The 19,093-nt window shown below is 36.4% G+C and overlaps 1 long non-coding RNA gene across 16 annotated transcripts in view; it reads left to right on the top strand.

The window, feature by feature from the left end:
• LOC147380258 (uncharacterized) overlaps positions 1 to 19,093 on the top strand; it is a 102,999-nt gene that overhangs the window by 68,753 nt on the left and 15,153 nt on the right. For 9 of the 16 annotated variants that reach the window (XR_015135087.1, XR_015135086.1, XR_015135076.1 and 6 more), the window contains one exon: positions 13,608 to 13,755. This is a non-coding gene — a long non-coding RNA (uncharacterized LOC147380258). Of the gene's footprint in view, positions 1 to 10,059; positions 10,164 to 13,607; positions 13,756 to 17,538; positions 17,585 to 18,905; positions 19,047 to 19,093 lie in introns of those variants that run through there. The other 7 variants (XR_015135088.1, XR_015135092.1, XR_015135085.1 and 4 more) reach the window with 2 other exon arrangements.

The raw sequence follows: 19,093 nt of genomic DNA, 5'->3' as shown, positions 1-19,093 counted from the left end.
ATTTTGTTTTCTCAGAGAAGGCACTGGTGACCCACTCCAGTACTCTTGCCTGGAAAATCCCATGGGTGGAGGAGCCTAGTAGGCTGCAGTCCATGGGGTCGCTAAGAGTCGGACATGACTGAGAGACTTCCCTTTCACTTTTCACTTTCATGCATTGGAGAAGGAAATGTCAACCCACTCCAGTGTTCTTGCCTGGAGAATCCCAGGGAGAGGGGACCCTGGTAGGCTGTAGTCCATGGGGTCGCTAAGAGTCGGACATGACTGAGCGACTTCAATTTTACTTTTCACTTTCATGCACTGGAGAAGGAAATGGTAACCCACTCCAGTGTTCTTGCCTGGAGAATCCCAGGGACGGGGGAGCCTGGTGGGCTGCCGTCTATGGGGTCGCACAGAGTCGGACACGACTGAAGCGACTTAGCAGCAGCAGCAGCAGACTTTGTTTTCTAGTTTGTGTAGTTCTTTTTTAGTCATTTCCTCCTTTTATCTTTTCCTTGGTGGTTTGATTTTTATTTTGTAACATGTTTGATTTCCTTCCTGATTTTTGTGAATTTATTTCATGTTTTTAATTTGTGATTACCATGGAGTTCATGGATGTTGATCCAAAACCATATTTACTTACTTTAAACTGATAGTTGTTCAAGTTCAAACACATTCTAAAATACCAATACTCTACTCTCCTATATTTTGTGACTTTGTTGTCCCATTTTACATATTAATGCTTATTTTTATAGTTATTTTTGCATTTTAAATATTAATAAATATTTAAATATTAATATTTTATAATACAGGCTTATTTAAATGTTCTTCAACCCTTTTATATATTTGTCTTTCCTATTGTGATTTCTTCTTTACTAGAGGTTCTTGCTTCTTTTGTATGTGGAGAAGACACTTCAGCATTTCTTACAGGATAGGTTTAGTATTGACTTCTTTACATGTTTTGCTTGTCTGAGAAATTCTTTCTCTACTTCTACTCAAAATGATTCTCTTATTGGATAGATTTCTTAGGCTGCAGGACTCTTTTTTTTTTTTCTTTTCTTCAAGGACTTCAAATGTAGAATTCTAATACCTTCTGCCTGCAGGGTTTCTGTAGAGAAATCAGCTGATAACATTATGGGACTTCATTTTTAACTCTTTTTCTCTTGTTGCCTTTAGAGTTCTCTCTTTATATTTTACTTTTGCCGTTTTAATTGTGATATGTCTTGACATGGGGCCTTTTGTATTCATCCTATTTGGGACCTTCTGTTCTTTCTGTACTTGCATGTCTATTTCCTTCTTTAGGTTTGGGAAGTTTTCAACCATAGTCTCTTCAATACATTTTTATCTCCTTCCCTATTTTCATTCCAGAAACCCTGTAATACGTAGATTGACACATTTTGTATTTTCCCATAGATCTCATAATTTTTTATTATATTTTTTCATTTGTCTTTCTGTCTGCTATTCTGATTGGAAGATTTTCATTATTCTATCTTCCAGATAACTCTCATTCTTCTGTGTCATTTAGTCAGCTAGTCGTTGTTTTTAGATTGCTTTTTATCTGGGCAATTGAATTATCTTTTTTTTTTATTGGTTCATCTTTATATATATGATGTGTCTTTGATGTGTAGGAAGTTGAGCTCCACATTTATTACTATTACCATCTTTTTTCTTTTGCTTAATCCAGTTCAGTTGGATTTCATATCTTATCCCATTTAAACTTTATATCTTTCTTCAACATTAAATTAGACTAATGACTGACTTGCAATCTGCAGTAGGAAAGAGAAGATGGATTCTGCCTTCTTGTCTTGTCCCACTTTATACTTCTATATCTCTGCTTCCCAGTCTGAGTTGTCTATGGTAAGGACATTGGGAGAGAAGATGAGTGAAAGGTAAAACATTCTGACATCATTTAGTTTTGCTAAAAGCATGACAAATAGATATCTCTAACTTAATTGACCTCCAACTGAACTCTGGAGAGTCCTTTTCCTGAATCACATACATGCACTCACATTGAATATACCCACACACCTATCCCTCTTCATTGATAATTTTTTTTTTTTTTGGAGGTTAATTACTTTACAATATTGTATTGGTTTTGCCATACATCAACATGAATCCGCCACAGGTTTACACATGTTTTCCATCCTGAACCCCCCTCCCTCCTCCTGAGACAGCAAAAGAGACACAAATGTATAGAGAACAGTCTTTTGGACTCTGTGGGAGAGGGAGAGCGTGGGATGATTTGGGAGAATGGCATTGAAACATGTATAATATCATATATGAAACGAATCACCAGTCCAGGTTCAATTCATTGATAATTTAATATTTCCAGCTAATGAGGTTCAAATTCTAGAATAAAATTATCATTTACCCTCCCCTATCCTTTCCCTCTCTGCCTCCCATACCACACACAATTTCCTCCTTCTGATTGCATGTGTAATCCATCACAAAATCATCCAATTTTGTCTTCAAAATATGACCAGAAATCTACTGCTGCTCATCACTTACTCTGGTAGTACAATCAACCATCAACATTTTTGAGGATGTTTTAAATTGCATCCAATAGTTTTTATGCCTTTTTTTTTGCCCATGCTTCCTGTAATCTGTTCCCATCATCATGACCAGAGTCACCCACTTTAAGCAAGGGAAAATAATATGCTGCTCTCCCTTCCACACAACACCATGCCAGGGGCTATTACTGGTGAAGTAATAATCAAAAGTCTATGAAGTTCTGTGATACCTTGTGCCTGTCATTTCTGTTATTCTTCTCTCCTCCTTACTTTTGCTTCCCTAATCTCTTTGCTTTCTCTCATGTAAACTAGGCACTCCTGCTTTAGGACATTTATTCTAACTGGTTATCCTGCCTGGGAAACTCTTGCCTTGGATTTCTGTTTGGCCAATTGTATAACTTTCTTTATACCTTTGCTCAGATTTTATCTTCAGTCACTTCTGCCCTACTTACTTTCCTTAAAATTCTCAAATGCTCCTGCCCTATTTAGAACGTCCCCTTTACCTTGCTCTAATTCTTTCATTGATTGCATGGTTAAGTAAGTTGCACACTTGGGGTCATGCATATAGTCTAGCACTATCTGCCTTTCAAGTTAAGCTTGTCTGTGAGGCTACTTTTCCCAGCCAACAAATTCCAAGTAGACTCCTTTGCTTTATTAATAAATAACCTTTGCTTTATTAATAAATAACCTTCAGAAGATATCTTTTCCTCTATGAATCTTATAGAAGTTTCTATGATTAACATGACATAAACCAAACAGTCAAAATGGATATATAAATTAAATATGAATTATAGTAAAATTTTATGTTGCAAAACAACTATGAGTAATCCAAGAGCAAATTTTCCCCCTTTTATTTTGTCAAATAAATTGAAGGCCTGTAAAATAGATGTCTCATTTGTCATCAGGAAATGAACTATAAAATGGTAAATTTGATAGGGCTGTTTTTCTCATTGTCCTGTCACTTTCCATTTAGTAGGCATCTGGGGTGAGGTGCTAAAACTTCTCTTGATATATAAAACAAAAAGTAATGGTTTTGCAGTCACTGTAGCAGTTTTGTTTAGAATGTAGCTTTTTTCATCATCTATCAAAGACAAAAAGAGACATGAGTACAGAGATTACAAAACCTGCTTTTTCCTAAGGCATTAGTTTTCCCAATCAGAGTCTGTTTTTCAGTTCAGTGGAGTGATTTACTTTTAAATGGTTCACTTCACTGTTGCTTCAAAGGACACAATATATAAAAACTGAAAGACTGTTTTGTTATTTTACCCATCAACAACTGATAGAAATGACCAAAGTTTAGATTCTATAGTATTTAATATGTCTTAACACTTTGAAGCTTAATAAACTAATTTCATTGATGTCATGCTTTTATTTATTTTTTTCTGTCTGTATTGTGTACTTAAAAATGAATAAAGCGGAAAAAAATTTTACATGATAATGTAATGGTAAGTGTAGCATTTCTATAATTTTTGGAGCTTTATCTTTTTTTTAAATCAGGGGTCAGAGAATATATACATTGAGGAAAGGAAAGAGTACAGTATTAGTTGGGATAGTGGTACTTTTCTTGGAATAGAAAGTGTTACAGGTTGAATTGGTGCTTCATAGGTGTTTCAGTGGTAAAGAATTTGCCCCTTTGATTCCTGAGTTGGGAAGATCTCCTGAAGAAGGAAATGGCAACCCATTTGCTGGCGGGCTGTAGTCCAGAAAGTTGCAAAAAGCTGGACACAACTGATCAACTGAGCACACATGCACAAGTTGAGTTATGTCCCCCAAACCTATCTTGTCCTAATCCTTGGTACCTGTAAATATGATCTTATTTAAAAATGTGGTTTGCAGATGCAATCAAATTAAAATATAATTAGAAGGAGCCTGAATCCAATATGATGGATTTCCCTTATAAGGAAAGACACATGTAAACAGAAACACAGAGGAAAAATAGCCATGTGAAAACCTAAACAAAGATTGGCATTACCTAGCTAGCTGAAAGTTAAAGAAAACCAAGGATTAAACAGAGAAAGGCATGAAACAGATTCTCTACTAGAGGCTTTGGAGGGAGCATGACCCTTCAATACCTTGATTTCAGGCTTCTAGGCTCCAGAACTTTGAGGGAATACATTTCAGGGTTTTTTAAGCTACCAAGTTTTTAGTATTTTGTTATGGCAGCCCTATAAAATTAGTAGAGAAAGGAAAATGCATTTTAACTTCTTTGAGACAGAGAGAGGGAAAGATTTGTCCATGTATATCTAGGAAATACAAAAAAAATTACATTGAAAGCATACTAATACATATCACATTAAATTCCCATAATTTAGTGAGCAAAATTCAACTTCATTTTACAATTACGTCAAGAGCTATACCAGAGCTAATAAAGGGTAGAGACATAAATTGAACACACATCCATCAGACTGAAAAACCTGTGGACCTCTTGTAATAAGTCTATTACAAGGTTTTAGTGTATAAACCAATGGTAATGGCATTCTATGACAACACATAACATGGCAATGATGTCTTATTATCCTACCTCAAATCAAGTAATTTTCTTAATAAATTTTACTCAAATAGTACATATTTAATTCCATAAAATTTTTAAATATCAACTTAGAATATTTAAAATATAACAGGAAACCCTTCTTAAGGAATATAAAAATGACTATTAAAATTACTAATGAGACTTTTAGCAATTATGTAAGGTGAATTACTTTTTTTACATAATTTACAAAGGCATTTTTACTAATAAAGAGTAACATAGAGCCAGACTCAGCAGAATAGCACATTTTATTTGAATTCTGAAGATAGCTTAAAACCTGGATCTACTTGGCAAGTAAAAAATGTACTGCAGCAATGTCTGAACCTCATTAGTGATCAAAAGAACTTGAAAAAGACTGAGAAAAAAATCTTGGAAGATAAGAAAAAACAGTACAAGTGGAAAATAATCCATATCACTGTGTTTCCTTTTCAGTGCTTTAAAAGTTTCATGACATATTTTGAATAGACAGGAAACTTCTAAAATTTTTGCCTAGAGATGAAACATTATTTTTCTTAAAAAGTAAAACTACATTTTTACCTTATTTGTTATCTTATTTAATGCAATAGTTGGTGTGTGCATGTGACATGTTTGTTTTGTTGATGTCCCCTTCTTTTCCTCTTTAATCCTCCTATAACCATATGTTGAAACTGTAGTATAGGACTGGATTTGGAGCAGTGGTGGTAGTAGAAATATGACACCTGATTCTTTTTCACTAAATACAACCATCCACCTAGAGATTAAATTTGAATAGTTATTAAGTTTAGGGGTTCTCTAATTATTTAAGTATTGAAAAACTCTAAAGTTCATCATGGCAAAATGAAGTGGCTAATGAACTCAGAAGTTTAAAAGAGGAATTCTTCAGCTCAGTTCAGTTCAGTCGCTCAGTCGTGTCCGACTCTTTGTGACCCCATGAATTGCAGCACGCCAGGCCTCCCTGTCCATCACCAACTCCCAGAGTTCACTCAGACTCACATCCATCGAGTCGGTGATGCCATTCGTCCCCTTCTCCTCCTGCCCCCAATCCCTCCCAGCATCAGAGTCTTTTCCAATGAGTCAACTCTTCACATCAGGTGGCCAAAGTACTGCAGTTTCAGCTTTAGCATCATTCCTTCCAAAGAACACCCAGGACTGGTCTCCTATAGAATGGACTGCTTGGATCTCCCTGCAGTTCAAGGGACTCTCAAGAGTCATCTCCAACACCACAGTTCAAAAGCACCAATTCTTTGGTGCTCAGCTTTCTTCACAGTCCAATTCTAACATCCATATATGACTACTGGAAAAACCATAGCCTTGACTAGATGGACCTTTGTTGGCAAAATAATGTCTCTGCTTTTCAATATGCTATCTAGGTTGGTCATAACTTTTCTTCCAAAGAGTAAGCGTCTGACAGATTGATTTCATGGCTGCAGTCACCATCTGCAGTGATTTTGGAGCTCAGAAAAATAAAGTCTGACACTGTTTCCACAGTTTCCCCATCTATTTCCCATGAAGTGATGGGACCAGATGCCATGATCTTAGTTTTCTGAATGTTGAGCTTTAAGCCAACTTTTGCACTCTCCTCTTTCACTTTCATCAAGAGGCTTTTTAGCTCCTCTTCACTTTCTGCCATAAGGGTGGTGTCATCTGCATATCTGAGGTTATTGATATTTCTCCTGGCAATCTTGATTCCAGCTTGTGCTTCTTTTAGCCCAGCGTTTCTCATGATGTACTAGAAATTATTGGATGTGTTCAAATTACTTGATATGAACTCATAAATGATACTGTAATTCTTAAAAACTCAAACAAGAATGACCAGAAAATACACTAGGTACAGCAAAATATATTAGCATTAATGCATTTGTGAAGTAAAGATAGTGCTTTCAACAGAATAATTTGTTTAGTGTAAATAATGTTTAAGTAGAATTTGCTGTATTCACAAGAGACATACTACTGGCAAAAATTCTCAACCACTCTTCAGGCCATTTACACTACAATGGGACAATATTTGAAATCTGAAGAGAATGACATAAAAATCATAACTAAGATTTCAAGAAATATTCAAGAAATAATTCAGTAAGCAATTACTTTAGGTGATATTTCCAAATTAAAATTAACTCTACTTTCAGCATATCACAGGGCTTCCCAGGCAGTGCTAGTGATAAAGTAATGGCTACTCTTGGGTTTGATCCCTGGGTCAGAAAGATCCCCTGGAGGAGGGCAACTTGTTTCAGTATTCTTGCTTAGAGAATCCCCATAGACAGAAGTGCCTGGTGGGCTACAGCCTATAGTGTGGCAAAGCATCAAGATGGGACATGACTGAAGTGACTTAGCATGCACACACATCAGCATATCAAGTAACTAGAATGCCTCTTTGTAGTGTATTGATTGAGAAGTACTGCTTAACTAGCTAAAATAGAGGAAAATATTCCACAGAGTGAAGAACACAGCAAATTCTTCAAATTATACCTCAAAGTTGTTGGACATTTAACTGTTTAGGATAGAATGTGTTATTTAAATATTTAGAGGTGATTACTAAGGTCCAGCAAAGATTGACTAAAATATACATATAGTTACCACATACTGTTGTAAAATGGTTACATTTGTAAAATTATGTAGGTGTATATATATGTATGAACCAATATATCTTATTTTTACAGGATACTTCAAAATGTTGAATGTGCTATAGTGAAAACAATCAAGTTAAAGTTGCACTTGATGTATTATAAATTAGCTGCAAACACTTAAGTATTACATAGCAGAATGTAAATTTCAAGTATAGATCTTAGCCACACTCTTAGATGGGCATTAACAGAATTCTTATTCATATAATTGATAATAAGAGGAAAAAATGATGAAAGGGGTATAATTAAAATTTGAATATATAAAAATCTCAACAATTTGAGTACTGCATTCACACAATTAAAATGAATAGATGCGAAATTCTTCATTTGGGGAAAAGTAGATCCAATTCCGGAGAAGGCAATGGTAACCCACTCCAGTACTCTTGCCTGGAAAATCCCATGGATGGAGGAGCCTGGTAGGCTGCAGTCCATGGGGCCGCTAAGAGTTGAACAGGACTGAACGACTTCATTTTCACTTTTCACTTTCATGCACTGGAGAAGGACATGGCAACCCACTCCAGTGTTCTTGCCTGGAGAATCCCAGGGACGGGGGAGCCTGGTGGGCTGCTGTCTATGGGGTTGCACAGAGTTGCACACAACTAAAGAGACTTAGCAGCAGCAACGGCAGTAGATCCAATTCACCATATGGACTTGGCTTGCTACTATTTCATTTAAGAGATGTAAAGACTGTATTTTAACATGAAGGTACATGCTTATTTACTTTAAGAATGGAAATTCATATGACTACTAAGATAATTGTAAATTCTTACTGCAAAAAGAAATGGTGTCATTTCAGAAGTATTCTATTCATTCTTCCATTCTGATTCATATTTACTTTCCATAGTTAGAGGAGTCCATTCAGTTCCAACTGTGTCAATTTTAATGGATATGATATTAAGGCAAAGTGCATTCAAGTGGAAAAGAAGCACGATATTGGGATGTGAATACAGTGAGGAAAAAATAAGATGTATAATGTAGAATACATCTTCACATACTTGAAGACATAATATTGTAATGGACAATTGCCTGGCATAGCTCCAGATACAGAATGAAGACTAATTGTTAGGCTTTGCTTAAAACTATTTTTTTGAAATAAAGTTTGTAATTGTGCAAAAAAGAAATGAGTTGTTTTAAACACTGAAATTAAAAGATGCTTGCCTCTTGGAAGAAAAGCAATGACAAATCTAGACAGTGTATTAAAAAGCAGAGCCATTACTTTGCCTCCAAAATCTGTATACTCAAAGCTATGCTTTTTCCAGTATCATGTACAGATGTGAGAACTGGACAATAAAAAAGCAGAGCACTGAAGAATTGGTGCTTTCAAACAATGGTGCTGGAGAAGACTCTTGAGAGTCCCTTGGACAGCAAGGAGATCAGATCAGTCAATCCCAAAGGAAATTAACCCTGAATATTCATTGGATGGATATTCATCCATCCAATCCATTGGATGCTGAAGCTGAAACTCCAATACTTTGACCACCTGATGCGAAGGACCGACTCATTAGAAAAGACCCTGTTGTTGGGGAAGATTGAAGTCAGGAGGAGAAGGGAACGACAGAGAATGAGATGGTTGGATAGCATCATTGACTCAGTGGACATGAGTTTGAGCAAACTCCAGGAGATGGTGAAGGACAGTGAAGCCTTGTGTGCTGTAGCCCATGGTGTACCAAAGAATCAGACATGACTGAGTGACTGAATAGCAGCCACTCTTTGTGAGCCATTATGGAAGCTACTCATGTTGTCCTTTGACTAGAGTGCTTGTCTTCTCAGAGCTTCCCTTTAGTTTGCCCCAACGGGGTAATGGGATGTACCACTTTGTCACTACAAAAATGGACCCAATGTTTGCTAGCACCCACTTACAGAGCCTACCACAATTTACCAGTTTTTGAGGTATTGAATTAAATTTAAAAACAGTTTTTTTCCCCTATTGAAATATTTTTATTGTGAATAACAATATCACCAAATCCTTCTGAGATGGTATCTTGTGCCTAAGCTGGTTTGGGTTATTTGTGTATGTGTGTGTGTGTTTTCTACAAAAGGGCTGTCTAAAATACTTATTTTTAGGGGCTAAAATAATATTTCTCTGCCATAATTTGTTAAATGGAAGGATGCTATGGGAGAGGGAATTGGACATCCAAAGGTCATACTGCTTTGCAAAAAATATTTTATTACTGTGAATTTCATGCATGACTAAATCCCTAATCATGAATTTGTAATATAAAACCATACTCATATTTTTCAGTATTGCTGCAAATCTTACTTCAATATACTTCTTTAAATTTAATGATGCTAATATATAATTATTCTTTCTGACCCCATGAACTGTAGCCCATCAGGCTCCTCTCTCAGTGGAATTTCCCAGGCAAGAATATTGAAATAGGTTGCCATTTCCTTTTCTAAATCATCTTCCCAACCCAGGGATCTAATTGCATATCCTGCTTTTCAGGTCACTTTTCTATCACTGCATCACCTGGGAAGGCACCATTGCAGGAAGTGAGAGAGGCACAGGTTCAACCCCTGGGTCAAGATGATCCCCTGGAGTAGGAAATGGTAACCCATTCCAGTATTCTTACGTGGGAAATTCCATGGTCAGAGGAGCCTGTAAGGCTACAGTCCATGGAGTTGCAGAGACTCAGACACAACTGACTGAACACACACAACATAACAAAACAAATATATAACTAAGTGTACATTTTATGTTTAGGTTACTCTTTTCTTCAAATATTAAAAACAAAAACTGGAACAACCACAACTTGCATTTATTAGACAGTTTGTACATATTTTGAAATGATTCCTTTTATTATTTTATTTTTTTCATAATTTTATTTATTTTGTCTATGCTGGGTCTTCATTGCTGCAAAGGCTTTTCTCTCGTTGAAGCGTTCAGGGACTGGCTACTCTCTAGTAGCTGTGTGTAGGCTTCTTATCACCTTGGCTTCTTTTGTGGCAGAGCGTGGACTCTAGGGAGTGTTGACTCTCTGGTGGAGCATAGACTGTAGACTCTGTGGACTCTACAGCATGGACTCTTCAGTAGTTGCAGTACCTGGGCTCAGTAGTTGCAGATTCTGGGCTCTAGAGCACAGGTTCAGTAGCTGTGGTTTAGTTCAGTTGGCTCAGTTGTGTCCGACTCTTTGTGACCCCATGGACTGAAGCATGCCAGGCCTCCCTGTCCATCACCAACTCCTGGAGTTTACTCAAACTCATGTCGATTGAGTCAGTGATGCCATCCAACCATTTCATCCTTTATTATCCCCTTCTCCTCCTGCCTTCAACCTTTCCCAGCATCAGAGTCTTTCAGTAGTTGTGCACCAGCTTAGTTGCTCCAAGTATGTGGGGTCATCCCAGATCAGGGATCTAACCCATGTCTCTTGCATTTGCAGGCAGATTCTTTACCACTGAGTCACCAGGGAAGCACCTGAATGCTTCCTTTTAACATGTTACGGAGCCCCTTTGCCTAACGAAATTTACTTAGACTTCTAAACGTTTTTTCTGGAGCCATTTATGCACTCTCTTATAAAACTCACTTTTAGCAAGACCCCTGCTAACTCAGTTTAACTAGAACATCCACCCTTGATGTCTGATCACCCTGCATATCTAATTGTGTTCTTCATCTTCCACCATGCCTCAGGTGATGCCTGATCAGCTTGGTCTGTCTTAGGAAATAATCCTATCAGGTTGGTATAGACAGAATTTCACATACCCCCTCCTAGATGTCGCCTCTTAGTAATTTTCCATTCTTGATCTCTGTCCTCTTGTATGGATATAAATTTCTATTTATTCATGCTATATTGAGAATTGAACCTGCTTCTGTATTGAGATCTTTTTCCTCTGTTGTAGTGGTCTTGAGTAAAATTTGTTTTTACAGTTTTAACTATTGTCCAGCTTGATTTTTCTAGAACTGAACCTGGTTCTATATTGAGACCTTTTTCCTCTATTATAGTAGTCTTGAGTAAAATTTGTTTTCACTGCTTTAACTCTTGTCCAGTGTGGTTTTTCTTTGACATGTGCTTAGATTTCATGAATTATATTCAACTTCAAATATTTAACTATCTCCATAAATGCACACATATGTGCATATGTATAGTGTTAAGAGGTGTACTGTCAAGAGTCTGCTTGCTTCTAACGTAGCTATATAGTGATGAGCATCAGGGCTGTAATTGATCTCAGCTTTCACCAGAATCTCTAGGAATTTACAACAATCTGAACAGAAAATTTTCGGTGCACACAGTTGGGCCCCAATCTCAAAAAAGTTGACCCCCCATGAGAAGGTCTTTCATGCTTTTGTATTTTAAGAAGATAGAGCCATAGTGGGAAAGGGACTGTTGGAGCTTCAACTCCCATCCTAACCAGCAGTGCCCAGGGTCTAATTACCCTGTCTAGAGGGGGTTAAATGAATAGGGACCTTCTATCTACTTGCCCTTCCACTCTTGAGCTCTGAAAATGAATGAAAATTAAAGAAAAAGACTTAATGACTCTTTATGGAAGAATCTCTTACAAATCATCTTATAACCTCATTCCCAGTGATGGCATTCTTTTGCCAAACCCATTGCTCCTCTTATTTTTACCCTTTCTTCAGTAAGTCTTCATTCTGAAACACGTTCTCCCAAGATTTCATAGGACAGTGAAAACAAATTGTTCAAGCTGTTGGTCCAGAAATGTATTTCATCATCCATTTAATTATTTCATCTCTCATCTCTTCAGTTCTAGTTTAAATTTCATTCTCTTGAAGATGAAAATAAAACCATTAGCCTCAAGGTTTTTATCTTCCATCCTAGGCATCTAGAAACCTGAAACACATAATCCAGATTCTATTCCAAGTCCCTTTTGGCAGAGTGGGTAGGGACTGATGAAACTGACAACTCTTGCCTTAATCACTGTTACAATGTGGAAAAGCATTCCAAAAAGTTAAAGTGTCCTAACTGGTCATGTCAGTATCTCCAGTGACACAAATATATGGTACCATCACTTACTTGAATTATATAGGAAATGATTTTTCTGCCAGGTGCTACTGCCCCTAACCCTTGTATTATTCAAGGTCATCTGTGTAGAAAAACTTTTCTGCTTATAAGATTTTTGGAAGAATATGGGAAAACAATAGGACACTTATTCCAGTTAAGTTCAAAGTAGGTGAAACACTCTATGTTTGAGTTTTCTCACAAAATTTCCATTGGTTAACTTCTGCTTTTCCTAGAAGTTGAATTGCTTTATTCTCATCCTTGAATATATTTAAATTGGTAAAGAATTAACTCATGTATTTAATTGACACATCACCTTATATATTTATATTTTTTGCCATTGAGAATACTGAAGTTCTAATTCACTTAGCAAACTGCAATTATACAGTATCAACTATGGTAACTGCTTTACTTTCAACTCTCAGGACTTATAGCAAACACCTTTCTACTCTTTTATGAGTTTTTTTTTTTTTTTTTGGATTCTGTGTAAAACTGTTGCCATGCATTGTTCATCTATTTCTGCCTTATTTAACATAGTGTAACCACCTAATCTAATCATATTATCACAAATGGCAGGACTTTCTTATGACTGAATAACACTCCATTGTATATTCATCCATTTATCTTTTTTTTTTTTAATCAATTGATCTATTGACAAACTTTTCACATCCTTTGGATATATATCCAAGAATGGAATTTCTAGATCATATTTAGTTCCATTTTTAAGTTTTTGATCTCCTTGCTGTTTTCCATCCTGGCCACACCATTGCACATTCCCACAACCAGTGTACAAGAATATCCTTTCTCTTCCTCCTCAACAGTACTATTTTTTATGATAGCCATTTTTCAAGTTGTGAAGTGTACATCATTGTGGTTTTAACTTGCATTCCCCTAGTGATTAGTGAAATTGAGCATATTTTCAAGTACCTGTTGGCAATTTGTATATCTTCAGAAAAATTTGTGTGTAATTCCTCTACCAAAATTGTAATTGAGATGCTTGTTATTATTTTTTTTGATTATTATTTTTTTTTTTTGCTAGATCTGATAGAGTGGCTGATGAACTATGGATGGAGGGTCATGACATTGTACAGAAGACAAGGATCAAGAAAATCCCTAAGAAAAAACAGATGCAAAAAAGTAAAATGGCTATCTGAGGAGAAATAGCTTAGAAATAGCTGTGAAAAGAAGATATGTGAAAAGCAAATGAGAAAAGGAAAGATATACCCATTTGAATGCAGACTTCGAAAAATAGAAAGGAGAGATAAGAAAGCCTTCTTCAGTGATCAGTGCAAAGAAATAGAGGAAAATAATAGAATGGAAAAGACTAGAGATCTCTTCAAGAAAATTAAAGATACCAAGGGAATATTTCATGCAAATATGAGCACAATGAAGGTCAGAAATGGTAGGGAGGTAACAGAAGCAGAAGATATTAAGAAGAGGTGGCAAGAATACACGGAAGAAGTATACAAAAAAAGATCTCCAACCCAGATAATCACAATGGTGTGATCACTCACCTAGAGTCAGATATCCTGGAATGTGAAGTCAAGTGGGCCTTAGAAAGCATTACTACAATCAAAGCTAGTGGAGGTGATGGAATCCCAGTTGAGCTATTTCAAATTCTGAAAGCTGATGCTGTGAAAGTGCTGCACTCAATATACCAGCAAATTTGGAAAATTCAGCAGTGGCCACAGGACTGGAAAAGGTCAATTTTCATTCTAATCACAAAGAAAGGCAATACCAAAGAATGCACAAACTACTGCACAATTGCACTCATTTCACACGCTAGCAAAGTAATGCTAAAAATTTTCCAACCCAGGCCTCAGCAATACATGAACCATGAACTTCCAGATGTTCAAGCTGGTTTTAGAAAAGGTAGAGGAACCAGAGATCAAATTGCCAATATCTGCTGGATCATTGACAAAGCGAGAGAGTTCCAGAAAGACATTTATTTCTGCTTTATTGACTATGCCAAAGCCTTGACTGTGTGGATCACAATAAACTGTGGAACATTCTGAAAGAGATGGGAATACCAGACCACCTGACCTGCCTCTTGAGAAATCTGTATGCAGGTCAGGAAGCAACAGTTAAAATGGGACATGGAACAAGGCTGGTTCCAAATAGGAAAAGGAGTATGCCAAGGCTGTATATTGTCACCCTGCTTATTTAACTTATATGCAGAGTACATCATGAGAAACACTGGGCTGGATGAAGCACAAGCTGGAATCAATATTGCTGGGAGAAATATCAGTAACCTCAGATATGCAGATGACACCAGCATTATGGCAGAAAGTGAAGAAGAACTAAAGAGCTTCTTGATGAAAGTGAAAGAGGAGAGTGAAAAAGTTGGCTTAAAGCTCAACATTCAGAAAACTAAGATCATAGCATCCAGTCCCATCACTTTATGGCAAGTAGATGGGAAAACAGTGGCTAACTTTATCTTGAGGGGCTCCAAAATCACTTTAGATTGTGACTGCCGCCATGAAATTAAAGACACTCTCTCCTTGGAAGGAAAGTTATGACCCATCTAGATAGCGTGTTAAAAAGCAGAGATATTACTTTACCAACAAAGATCCATCTATTCAAGGCTATAGTTTTTCTAGTAGTCACGTATGGATGTGAGAGTTGGAGTGTAAAAAAAGCTGAGTGCCAAAGAATTGATGCTTTTGAACTGTGGTGTTTAAGACTCTTGAGAGTCCCTTGGACTGCAAGGAGATCCAACCAGTCCATCCTAAAGGAGATGAGTCCTGGGTCTTCATTGGAAGGACTGATTTTGAAGCTGAAACTCCAATACTTTGGCCACCTGATGGGAAGAGCTGCCTTATTTGAAAGGACCCTGATACTGGGAAAGATTGATGGCAGGAGGAGAAGGGGATGACAGAGCATGAGATGGTTGGATGGTGTCACCGATTCCATGAACACCGGTTTGGGTAAACTCCGAGAGTTGGTGATGGACCAGGAGGCTTGGCGTGTTGCAGTTCATGGGGTCACAAAGAGTGGGACAGGACTGAGTGACTGAACTGAATGGAACTGAACTCTTGACTCTTTCAACTCACCCTCTTGACCCCTTCTTTCCATATATAACCTAGGAAAACATGTACATGAATTAATAAATGGGTTCTTCTAATGTCTATTTCTAATAGAATATAATTTGTACCTCAATGAATTAAACTAATGTCATTTTACATAAAAATATCTTTAACTAGGATGGTTCCTCCTGGTGCTAGTTGTTATAACTATAGAATGTTATTAATTTGCATAAGTCTAATCTCTGGATTTATAAACAATAAACTAAGAAATTTTTCTTTCTTTTTTTTTTTTTTTTTTAATCCTTATGTAGAAGTGAAAGAAGTTCTCAATTCATGGTTAGGGACAAGAAGGAAAAAGTAACTGTAGGAAATCTGCTTTACTGGTAGATATTTACTTCCAGATTTACACATAGCTCTATGATAATGACTTTATTGTTTGGTGGACATATTTAGGTTATTGTGCTGACAACTCAAAATTAATGAGCCTTTTTAAATTAAGAAAAATGTTGAAGTTTCAGTTTCCTTCTTAAATTTTCCACAGGCATTGAACTTTCTTGCAATTAACTTCCCATGTTGAGAACGAATTTAGTAGAAATTATTTTTTCTTTTCTGATTGGTTTAAATATCTAGATTGATGAAGCAGATTTTCCCTGATATAAATAAACTTTTCACAGAAGCCATTAAGTGAAATGGAGCATGTGGGTGTCTCAAGCTTTGTAAATAAGTTTGAAAGTACTTAGGAGAAACTGTGTGGTAAATACTGATTTTCAAAAACATGTTTGCTTTTTAGAGAAGTGAGCCTAGCTGAAAAAGTTATAAATTTATTACTGAAAATTAATATTTTTATTTAACTGGAATGGATATATTGCTTTAACATTTTTAATAAATATAAACTCCAAATGATTGAATACAAAGTTAACAAAAATAAAATTTATGCAACTAATTGACTTATGTGATTCTTTAAATTTTTATGATTTATTTTTAATTAGAGAATAATTGCTTTACAATGTTGTATTGGTTTATGCCATTCAAAAGTGTGAAAGTGCCATTAGCATACATATATCCCCTCTGTCTTCTATTTCCCATGCCCCCTAGCTCTCCCCTCTAAGCTGTCACAGAGCACTGGATTACCCTCCCTAAATCACATAAATTTGTAAAATGTTTTTTTTAAATATGGGGAAATATAGACATATTTCTGAAAAAATTGCCAAGTAAGGGGAAGTATACAAATCAAACTTTTTATTATTATACTTGGCTAACTTTCAGATAAAGCAATACAAACACAAAATTGAAAATAAGTTTATTTAGGAACTTTAATTGCCATAATGTTTGATTCGATCACAAATCTGTGCTCAAATCTTTTGTGCGTGTGTATAGATGTGGTTATTATTACCTTTTATCCTCACCTCAAAACTGTTTCATCTGTCTTCATATCTGAGTTAAATTTTTCTGAAATCAATAACAAAAGACAGTTATAGTAAACCTTGGCTTTTATGAACATTTAACCTAACATCTGTAAACAAATAACATGTGCTAATTACCCATAGCAGAAACAATGGATTATTGATGCTAGTGTAATGAATTCAATTAAAATTATTTACAAGTTTTTATTTTTTATTTTGGAAAAATCTCAGTTCTTCAAGTTTATCGATTTCATTAGCAAATTGCTGGAAAGATCAAAGATGGCTATAAAACCCTGCTTATAATTTTAAAGCTAAGATTATATTACAATTTTTTTGTAAGTATAGTTAATCATGGAGTTGAGGTTTTACCTCAGTGTAACCATGAATCTATAGCCCTAAAACACACTGAAATCTAAACTTTGTTGTAAATGAAATCAAGATGTGAGAGAGAAGTTTTGAGATGTCAAGTTCATGGAGTTATATGTCAAGAGGAAAGACAAAGTATAAAATCTTTTAACTCACATTCTCTTCTTATTAACAGCATGCTTGTGCTTTGGGCCTGAACAGCTATTGGCATGGGCTTTAAGGTAATGTGATTCAATAACACTGAATTCACAATGAAAACATTAATTTTTCACTTCTGCTTCCACACAGTAACTGTGGGGCATACATGGATTTACTTCTGCCTGTCTCACTTATCAAATAAAACTAATTATATAGTCTCACTTATGGGAAATGTATGAAAAACATAAGAAATAAATGAAATTGTGCTAGTATTCTTTCAAAATTGGAATTGCTTTGTCTTATGAGTTGCATCTGCTTTTCACAGAGCCTCATAATTTACCATTGTTTCCTGAAGGAGCATAATGATTAAAATCTCACCCTTTGAAACCAGAATTTTTGGTTCACACCTCAGCTATGAAAGAGCCCAGTTTTATATAGTCTTGTACATGTTGTTATTCTCTGAGTGCTTCAGAGTCTTACATATAAAATAAAAACAATGTATTTTTAGGATTGTTTTGATACTCTGTGCATGCATGCTAAGTGCTTTAGTTGTGCCCTACTCTTTGCAACCCTATGGATCACAGCTCACCAGTCTCCTCTGTCTATGGGTTTCTGCAGTCAAGAATACTGGGATGGGTTGCCATGACCTCTTCCAAGGGATCTTCCTGACTGAGGAATTGAACCTGAGTCTCTTACATCTCTTGCATTAGCAAGTGGGTTCTTTACCATTAGTGCCACCTGGGAAACCCCTGTTTTGATATTATATAAACTAATTTATGATAATGAAAAGAAAAAAAAAATGCCCAAAGCATAATAGGCCTGGAGGAATTCTTTTTATCTTGGTCTCCATACTCTTGGTTTTGGAGACAGTGAAGATTGATATAATATTCTTCTTTTACTTAATGCCTTAAGAACATTTTTGTCTATATGGCTATAATTGTTTTCAACTTAAAATCTTCTGGCCTTTAAGATCATGTCAACTATTAATGCAATAGCATGAATATTGCATGACCAGTGTTTTCTTGAATAGGCTGTAAGGAATTATATTCAATGCATGGGTGTTAATTGGAGAAGGCGATGGCACCCCACTCCAGTACTCTTGCCTGGAAAATCCCATGGACAGAGGAGTCTGGTAGGCTGCAGTCCAGGGGGTCGCTAAGAGTCGGACACGACTGAGCAACTTCACTTTCACTTTTCACTTTCATACATTGAAGAAAGACATGGCAACCCACTCCAGTGTTCTTGCCTGGAGAATCCCAGGGACCGGGGAGCCTGGTGGGCTGCCGTTTATGGGGTCGCACAGAGTTGGACATGACTGAATCAACTTAGCAGCAGTATCAGTGTTAATATTCGAACTCAGGGAAAATGATTCTACTGAACTTTGATGTTTTTGACACTTAATAGCGCAGGCGCAGGAGGGCCTAGAGGAGCTATCCCACGTTGAAGGTCAAGAAACGGGGTGGTGAGGAGATACCCCTAGTCCAAGGTAAGGAGCAGCAGCTGCGCTTTGCTGAAGCAGCCATGAAGAGATACCCAACGCCCAAGGTAAGAGAAACCCAAGTAAGATGGTAGGTGTTGCAAGAGGGCATTAG

The sequence above is a fragment of the Bos grunniens genome, chromosome 1 (assembly GCF_055505025.1).
Source record: "Bos grunniens cultivar Pamir isolate PY7600 chromosome 1, Bosgru_T2T1.0, whole genome shotgun sequence".
Lineage (NCBI taxonomy): Eukaryota > Metazoa > Chordata > Mammalia > Artiodactyla > Bovidae > Bos > Bos grunniens.
The sequence above is the reverse complement of the archived record's forward strand: the minus strand, read 5'-3'. Positions and strand labels throughout refer to the sequence as shown.